This window comes from Austrofundulus limnaeus, unplaced genomic scaffold (genome assembly GCF_001266775.1).
Source record: "Austrofundulus limnaeus strain Quisiro unplaced genomic scaffold, Austrofundulus_limnaeus-1.0 Scaffold1023, whole genome shotgun sequence".
Taxonomy (NCBI): domain Eukaryota; kingdom Metazoa; phylum Chordata; class Actinopteri; order Cyprinodontiformes; family Rivulidae; genus Austrofundulus; species Austrofundulus limnaeus.
Genome location: NW_013953425.1, coordinates 30,612 through 40,791, shown reverse-complemented (window position 1 = coordinate 40,791; position 10,180 = coordinate 30,612). Strand labels below are relative to the sequence as shown.

The window sequence follows — 10,180 nt, the reverse complement described above, 5'->3', positions numbered from 1 at the left end:
TATTTATGCATTAGCTCAGCGTTACACATTCTCCTCTCGTCACTGAGGTCCTCCATCCACATGACAGAGAGGGGAACGTAAAAATGAAAATATGGATGGAGGACAACAGAGCTGCTTCATGGAAGAACAACCTCAGCTTAGCCTGTTAGCTTTAGCGTTAGCCCCGATGCTATCACCATATTACCACCGTATTAGCTCAGCGCTACACATTCTCCTCTCGTAACTGAGGTCCTCCATCCACATGACAGAGAGGGGAACGCAAAAATGAAAATATGGATGGAGGACCTCAGTTTAGCTTGTTTGTCGCGCTACCACCGAGCTAATGCATAAGGCAATATAGCGTCAGCGCAAAGGCTAACAGGATAAGCTGAGGTTCTTCTTCCATGAAGCAGATCTGTTGTCCTCCATCCATATTTTCAGTTACAGGCTGAGTCATTTCTACCTTCTCCTCTCTGTCAACGCTCTCTGGTTTCATTTAAAAGAGTCGATCAACAGATATTGTCCAAGATTAACCTTCATTGTGGATATAGCTCACTCACATCGAGGATCCCTTCAATGTCATCATTTACCCAGAATGCTTTGCATATAAATAAAATGGCTCAGTTTGTTACAATAAATTTTAAAAAATTTACAAAACTAAACAGCCTACAGTATTTTTAGTCTTTATTAGTGCTGGGCAGTATGACCAAAATTTTATATCACGGTATTTTCAACATTTTCACCGGTTTCACAGTATATCACGGTATTTTTCTTTTCATCACAGGTCAGCTGATAATAAAATGTACAAACCCTGCTTATTAACTTTTTTCTTTTACTGTACCTCTGTCTGTGTCGCTGTTTCCCTCCTCTAAACGTCTTTTCTTCTCCTCATTGTTGGAGACAGTAGTCACACATTTTGGTCCGGTCGTGAAGGAGGAGGGTTAAGAAAAGATTATTATCAGGTCTATTGTTTTATGTTATTTAATAAAAATTAACAGCACGACTCACCTTGCACACCAGTCAATTCAACTCCGCTACAAAACTACTTCCCCTGGGCTTTTCACAATAGCAGCACGGTAAAGTCTCCATGCGTCTCCACGTCTCCATATTAACATTGCGTGTTTAATCTAACCGTGCACATCACTGAAGAGGTGTTTACTACATTCAGCGATGGCGAACATGGGATGTTTTTTTAAATGTCAGTCAATATAAGCAYCAAAATCGCCACCCACCGCTGCAACAAGCTGCTCCAACAAATAACATTAGCATGCTAATGCACATAGCGGCGCTGCGAGGAAAAGTGTCCCCTGAGAAACAGTTCACTGGCGGCTGCGATGAAACGTTCCGAACGTGTTCAGGCTTTTTAAACCAGTGTGTCGGTATTCAGATAATTCATATCATAACTAAAATAAAAAACTGTATTAAGTACGAACCGGTATATCGCCCAGCACTAGTCTTTATTTTACAGTTAAAATGTATTTTTATCAAATAAAATCTAATGTTACAACAAATCATGGATCCCTTTAAATGATAACATGTTTTATGATCTTTGTGTAACTGGTGTCATATCACAGGTCTCAATGTCTCTATGAGATTACCTGCCTAAATAAAAATAAAAAAAAAACTTTTTTAAAATGTCTCTTTTCGTCACACAAGGGTTTTTATGGCAATTTTTTTGAATGCTCAAAATGGGCCGTGCTAAACGTGCTAGACTCGCCACAGCACTTCCTGATGCTCTTTGACGAGCGTCCATCATAGACTTTGCATGAAAACCTGACGGCCCTGACCCTCAAAGTGTGTTTGGTGTGAACGCAGCATAAGGCGAGTGTTATGTCATGGTGGGACTGTTTGTCTCTGTTTTGGTTGGCTTTCCTGTCTGCTTTCTACCTTTCCTTCTCAACACTCAGAGACTGACACATATAGACTAAATACARACTGGGCTCATTAACAACTTACTTACTTGCCTGTCTACTAACTTACCTACAAATGTACTTAAATGTATACTAACTTTCCTACCTACTTACTAACCTAGCTACCAATGTATTATTTTCCTCAGTGCTTCACTTGCAAAGAACACAGGTGTAGTTTTGCTTTTTACATCTGAACCATTTTGTCAGCCTTTCTACCCATTTTTACCTGGTATACAGGTCGAAGGTAAAGGGGTAAGGAGCGATATTACAGAGCCCAGTAAAGCCTAGTGATAAAGACTGAAAGTGGTGGGATGGAGATTAAAAACCATAACTGAAAGGAATGTATTATTTTATGATGTGAGATATGAGATCAAAAAATGCATTTATAATGGGWTTCAATGTATCAACCTTTTCCTGAAGGACCGTCGCAAACAACAAAAGATGTGTGGCTGACTTTAACTTAAGACCTTCTGAGGAATAAAACAGGTAATTGTTATAGGAATGCATTCAATGATTACTTTCAGTGGTTTATGATATGATTTTGTCACAAAGCACACATGGCAAAATAATTTTTCACTGAAGAAAACGCCAGACACTGTTCGTCATTTGTTGTCCTTTTTAGTTCTTTATAAATGACAAATATTCTGTGTATGCTGCTGCTCTCATCTCCATTTTAAATCGGTCTGGATTAGGTTGAGGGACATACATGTGAGTTTTAAATGATTGATTGTGTCTCTTCATTAATAAATTGATGAAGCCGTCAATGTTAGACACGTCAAATATGTAAAGGGCTTACGTGTCATCCAGCAGTACTGAACAAGCTGAGGTCACCTTACACAACTGCTGATGAATAACATTTATTAGTACTTTCAGTCGATCTTTTAAAACTATCTCAGCTTGAAATGAAAAAAAAAATGTCCATTATAAATGACTTTAATTTTATCTCAATAAGTACCTTTAGTTTGACAAAACTACACAATTCAGTTGGCAATTTTAGGGGAAAAGAAGGCATTTCTTTCTCTTTATGATGCCAAAATTTTTTGGACATTTAAAACAAAAAATCCAGTCTGATATTTTTAAGAAACCATCAGCCAAATCACACTCATACCCCACGCCATGCCACCGGCCATGTCCAGTACTCGCCAACTTGTTTTAACTTCTTCTTCAGCCTGCATAGATAGAAACAGTAGGAGGTCCTTGCTCCATCAATATGGGGGTCCCAAACATTGAAGACACCTGTTCCACAGTATTGTGTGTCATTGGAAAAAGCTGGTTCTGTTTTATCSCTCACTATCACAATGGCGGGGCAGTACCTGATGTAGGATGTGTGACGTCATGTGGGAACTATCTATTGTGGTTTTATTGGTATTTAGGCAGTAAAATATGTGCTAAAAAGAGCACTTCTCCAACACCAAACACTCCACATGGAGGTGGCCATTTGTAATCTTTGCACTTTATGTTGTTTTATGATTTTTCAAAGTCGTGTGCAGTGACTTGTTGATAAACTGGGTCGGCACCTGAGGTGGCCAATCAGGTTCTGTGAGTGGTACAAACAGTGGTAGATCTGAGTAAGGGGCCATCAAGGAGCCACAATATTCATAGAGGGGCCAATGTCTTTGCAAACAAATCTCTGGTTTTGGTAAGGTGCATATATTCAACCAGTCACAGGTTTAAACGCTTGTAATGTTTTTTTAAATAGCTTGCGTAGTAAATTCTCCTTACCAAGTTCACATGAATTTTTACTGATAAAATACACTCAAACACACAGCACGCGAGAGTATCCAGCCATCATTTGTGAGTTGAAAGACTTTTTCTGCAGGATTGTTCAAATTTTAAGAAAAGAAAAAGACCTGTCAGCTTGCTTCATGCTGGGCTTTTCTATTAGTCTCATTAGCGCCTCTAGTGTTTGGACATGGAACTGCATTCACCATCATCGCTCTTGGGCAAAGGACAGATGAGTGACAGGACAGGGGCACTTTAGGGGGCCAATCAAATTTCAGCAGGGGCCAATGCCCCTGGGTACAAACTATCCTGGTTACCCATGACTCTACTTGAAAAAAACTATTTTTGTCCCTTATGAGTTTAGAGTCCTGTGTTTTTTCTTTGATTTTTTTGTATATGTGTGTTTTACCTTAGGGTGTAGAGTATTTTCCCATTGTTCCAGATACGTAGCAGCTGATTGGGCGTTGTTATCCAGTGCGAGTCGGCATTCTTGGAATTCCTAAAGATGGTGTCTGGAAGCCAAATCAAGCCGACCATATTGCTGGTTAAACAAGAGACAGATAGGAAAATAAAAGAGCACAAGGTGAGAAATCATCTCAGAAATGCATGAGTCTGTTCTCCTTCTCCCAGTAAGAGGATAATAAAACACCCAGAAGACTTGGGAGGAAAACAAAGCACATCAATCAATTTGCTCCATTAATTACAATCCTCTTCTTCAGAGAGAGAGACAAATATTTGTTCTCAAATGAGATACTCACTGGGAAAATGTTCAAAAACAAGAGTTGCTACAGGGCAAAGGTAGAGTCATTGAGTTTTAAGATTCATTTAAAAAACACTATAATCATCAATGGGTATTGATGAAGCCACAAAGCTCGCACAGTTGGGTTACAGATAAAAGCCCTGGCTACATTTGCAGTATATTCTGAGTGAATGCACTCTACCTATTGAGGGTTAGGATCCGCATGCTGCTGCTGTTATAGCGCAGACGGGTGTCCACCCAAGTCTGGGCGAAGATGATGTCAATCTGGTACTCCTGTGAAGAGAAAACCAGAATCAATACACTGATCCGACAAGGCTTTTTTTAGTGAGTTACACAGGCAGAAAAAGATTTTTTGAGGGGAAGCGGGGGGAGGGGGGTCGATGTTCTGAGTACTGTTGGTGCAAATGTGTCCACATCAAAGAAGAAGCTAAAGCAGGAGCAGCACTCACTGGAAGTACATCTCCTGCTTTTGATATAAAAATTAAATTACAGCYTCTCCTGAACTTGTTTACTTCAGCACATTTCCCTCACCTCAGCAACAACCTTTGTTCTAATTATGAGATGTTTTACTGTGAGAACAGTGAATCAAAGCCCCCTTATTTAGCAGACTGTCAATGATTTTGCTTCTGTATGCATGAAAGCGATGTTTTTGTTTGTTTTTCTCCCAACACGCAGTGATTAAAATCCTTGAGAAAGGGAATTTAAATGCAGTTTTTTAAGTACTAGATGTAAGAATACAATCCCCATAAGCTTTGATGCACTGAAGACATATTTTCCTTGGGAATGTTTGACAGCATTTATACAAATATATACATACAGGAACAGAGAGTTGTTTTGCATTTAAATAACTAGAGCAACCAAGGTTCAACCATAAAAAAAGAAAGCTTTTAACTATGGTTGAAAGGTGCATTCACACAGTAAAACAACCTGTTTACTGTACTTTACAATATGGTGCCTAATGATAAAAGTGGCCTCTTTGAACTTCGTTGGAGTGCAGTCAGCAAATTGGCACATAAGAGTTTGAAAGACAAACGGCGAGTCATTTTTTTGACAGATGTGTGATAGTAAAAGCTCTCGTTCCGGTTTAGATGATCCAGTTTTTGAAAGTGGCTTCAAAACAAGTCTGAAAATGGATGGACTGTCATCAAGTGAGATAGTGTAAGTACTTCAGAGTTTGAGGGAAGAATGGGGCGTGACAGATGGTGGTTATGAGAGAGAGGTGAGCTATAAGGGGATGTTTCTGCTCACCTGTTGGTCAACATTCCTACCCTCACCTGACCAAAAGATCCAAATTAATTTTCTCTACAGGGTAGCTCACCTCGTATTTACACTAGATTCGACTCCACTCAGCTGTGCTGCGGTGCGCAGTTCACAGCTGTTCCTTTGCACCCCAATTTATACAGCGTCCGCTCTGCTCAGCTCCGGTGTGACACACAGAGGGAGGGTGTGCACGAAGGAGATCACACAATAAATCCAGTGATAAATGTGGAAGTCACAGCAAAAAATAATTAATTCTGTGAAAGACGAACTCCAAACACAGCTGAAAACATAGATATAAAGGCTTTTGATATCTATGTTGAAACTGTCTCGCTGTCGTCTTTTTGAAACTTCTGATTTCAAAATAAAATCCACGTGTATCATGTGTGTACACATTTGCTTCATGCTACATGTTTCCATCTGCTTCCCAAACAGAATGATACATTCTGACAGCATTTGTGTAGAAATATATCCATATATTTTATAAGGTAGCTAAGATTTTGAAAAAATTAGTCCACCCTATGGTGTCTTATTTTGAAAATATGGATGTTGTGCTTGTTCCTCTTCCTGTTGGTGCAACGTGATTTTTGTAGAATGACTCCGGCACAGATCTGGCATCTGGCAAAAATAGGATCAGGTCTAAGTTTGCCAGATCGCCGTGCGGAGCCAGTGTAAATACACTCATTGATTAGAATGGTTGCGTATTTGCTGCAGAGGTCGGAGCGGAGCCACATCTAGTGTAAATTAGGGGTTAGAGTTCAGGGAAGTAGTTCAATTCTCCAGGAGAAACTCAGAGTTTAGCTGCTGCTCCTCTACATCCAGAAGAACCAGTTGAGGTAGTTCATCTGGTAAGGAGGACCTCTGAACCCCTCTCATGTCCAACTTGAAGGAGAACCCAAGACATGCAGGAGAGACTGTGTCTCTTAGATGGGGTAGGTGGGTTTGGATGGATGGATGGATGGATGGATGGATGGATGGATGGATGGATGGATGGATGGATGGATGGATGGATGGATGGATGGATGGATGGATGGATTAGCCACTCTTGCTTATTTGTGGTATTAGAACCAAAACTGTTTTATCTCAGATAAATGATTTTGTTTTAGTTAATCAATAAAGCAAGATTATTTTTCTGAAGCAGTTGGTAGCTTCATTACTTTTCTTTCTGAAGCTAAATTCAAACTTTTAAGAACAGCTGTATGTGTCTTGACCTTACCTGACATTGTTTATTCAGAATACAAAATCGCACTTTGTCTCCAACGCACAGAGCTTAATTATTATAGTTGCAGTAAAGACTTATAACCAATAAATATTATTTTAGGAGGGGTATTTATGCTCATTTATTGCAGTTACCAAAGAAAGATTTCCTTAAAGTACCTCAGAGACAGTATATTAATAACTAATGATGGTAAATTCTGCAGTGCAGATGTTCATGTATCATTTTATAAACCCATTTTCTTCTCCAAAATCAACCCGGAGGCTCTGGGTCCATTTTTCCCCCAGCCGGGTAGAGTTGTCATTGTCACTCCTCACTTCCTGTCCTCACATCAAACAAACTAGGGGGCAAAAATGCAGTCTTTGTCCTTGTCACTATCTGTGAAAGGAGCGAGAAAGGTGGATCATTTTCAAGTAAACAAACTCCAAAAGCTTTCTAATAATCCTGACCCGGACAGTTAAACTCAGCTGCTTGCCGCCTTGTTCGTCGGGAGGTCAAGTCGGAGCATCAGCTGGAGCTTCTTTATAGATTGTAAAAAGGGAGACTCGCTCAAGCTGTAAGGTCAGATACCYAGAAACTGCTCACAAATCTTTTACTGATATGAAATTGCCGCCCTGCAGTCTTMTAAGGGGAACCGTGTCCGGGTCATCCTCTGGTCAGTGATGAGCTGATAAGAAGCACAAGTTTAGAGGAGGATTTTCCTTTCAGGGCTGCTTTGTCTTTTAAAAGAAAGTAAGAAGTACAGAAGGAGCAGTGATAGAAAACCCAGCGAGTTTTATGCTCTGGCAGGATGAACTTTCGTGGAAATGCCTAAATGGGGGTTTCCTGCTTCAGGTCGGTCATTTTTGGGAAGTACATGACAAGGCACTGAAGCAAGTCCATTATTTATGAACATTATACACAACAATGAGGAGGGACGGTCAAAGGATATCCGACTCAGATAAATTATGAAAGCTTCCAGGGGAAATTCACTTCCAGAGACAAGAGATTATCTTTGTTTCCACCAATGAAGAAATGCAAAGAGGTGCGGACCAACTGGGGGAACTCCTTGTGGGTCACTGCAACTACATAGTTTTGCCAAATTTAGGCAAAGAGTTGAAAAGAAACCCTAAAATGATCAAAAATGGAGTGAGGTCCCTCCCCTCTACTCTTSAAGAAATTTAGGAGTAAATTGCATTTGCACGTCCTGCCCACAGGCAAATAAATATTGTTTCCAAAGTGGAAATGTTTCCATGTYTACTCAGATTATAGAGCTTTTGAGTAATGATGATGTAACATCCTATTTTATGGGCCCAGGATGTCTTTGTGCCTTACAAATCAAAGCAACAGAGCCAATTTAAATTTATTTTTTTTACATTTGTCATGATCTTGTCACCTCCCTAGGCCTATGCGGTCTGAATAGGATTTGCCTGGTTGAATAAAGGTAAATACATATTATGTTTTAAATTTGATAGAGGTAGACAATATTTAGCAACAGCGGAAATTGTAAACCCTATTAAATAAAATGAAGTTCATATTTAAGTTGTTATGTTTTGGGTATTTCAATCACTGTCTGTAAAAAGTAAATACTAAAAATCCTATGAAAGCTGCAACAAGACCTGGGGCCTCATGCATAAAGGATTGTGCAGCTTTCACACTAAAAGTTGACGTACGGACAAATTTAGAACTGTGCGCCGCAACAAAATATTCAGATGTATAAAACCATGCGTATACATGTTCCTGCGCACCTTTCCTTTATACATCCCAATGAACGTGGAACTGAGCGCATGTGAGACACCTCCCCTGACACGCCTCCATTTAAATATGTAAAATAGATGTAAATATGTCCAGTGTGTGAGATTCTCCTCAGATTCCTCTCTGTGGGATCAGAAATGATTTTTAGATGCAGGAAAATTATACATTAAATGGAGAATGAGTGAGAAAACTGTCTAAATAAGTAGTGGGGTGTCATTATTTTATGTGGCGCATTCATACGGGATAAACAAAGCCTGAGATTTTCCTGAAATTTACAGATATCTCCCGAATGTGATATTGAAGCCTGGTTAGTTGTTGTCTATTTAGTTGAACACGGCGTTGAACGGACGTTTAAAAAAATTAAAATAAAATTAAAAACAACAATAAACATTACGTTATCCACTTTTTCTGTTCTCCTATGCTCCTGCGTTACAGCAGGCGCTGTCATCTCCACGTACAGACCCCCACCCCCCACGAGCGGGTACGAGTGGTAGCCTACGGATTTTTAGCAAAAAATATAGACTTTTGAGGCTCATTAGACAAATAAACATCCAAAGGGGTTGACATATATGAACAGCTTCCCAGCTGGCGAGGGTGCGCGCGCGCCTGGCGCGAGAATCTACCCAAAGCGCAGCTGCTGCGCTCCGGCCACAACTCAGCTCAGCATCAGCCAGAAGGCTACACACAGAAAAAAAATAATTATTCTTACAGTACAGTGAGCCACCATTTGCATTTGATTTTGCTCCCTCTCTTCAGACTTTTTTATTTTAATTATTTTTTTATGCCGCACGTAATGTGTCGGATTTTTCCGGCTCGGGACCCAAAAGGTTTTCAACTACGTGACAAAAATATAAAAACAGTTTACAGACTGGACTGAGGTTCTTTTGATCATTTTTAGGCTGATCTATTTTCTTGTCTCAGGTTAAATGATTTTCAGTCCCGGGGTTCAGTTTCATGATCGTTCGAGTTTAAACAATAAAAACTCAAACTAAAACAAAAATCTGACACCGTGTTCAGATGCTCCTTACATCCAGAAAACACAACAAAGTCATATTCCTGTGGATTCAGGTCAGATTCGTGACTTTGTGAGTTAAAACTGTCGACTGAAAAACTTTGCGTGGCTGCCACACATTCTCACGGCAGGTGAAAAGTGTGTAAATATACGCACTTTCACGCAACGTTGGTTTTGATACATCCCAATGTGGGCGTAGAACCTGACGCATGTAACTTTTTTGTGTGTACGCACCGTTTATACATGAGGCCCCAGGTACCCTTAAGACTGGTTCCAGCACAAGGTTTAAATATATGGCTACGTTCACACTGCAGGTCTTAATGCTCAGTTCCGATTTTTTGAAAAAATCCGATCTTTTTGTGTGAACGTTCACATTACATTTTTAATGTGACCTGTATCAGACCCCTGTGTGAACGCAACACAGCACTGATGTGACACGCATGCGCAGTAAAAGACGTGACGTCTCATCAGCCGGCTTGTTTGTTTACAGAGCTAGCATGGATGCACATCGAATCGGAAGTGGTTGTTTAATCAGAGCCGATTAAATAATTATCTGACATGCTTCTTTAGTTCAGTGTTTATATCTGAAC

At 40.0% G+C, this 10,180-nt stretch overlaps 1 pseudogene; it reads right to left on the bottom strand.

The window, feature by feature from the left end:
* LOC106533802 (gamma-aminobutyric acid receptor subunit gamma-3-like) overlaps positions 1-10,180 on the bottom strand; it is an 82,676-nt pseudogene that overhangs the window by 43,506 nt on the left and 28,990 nt on the right.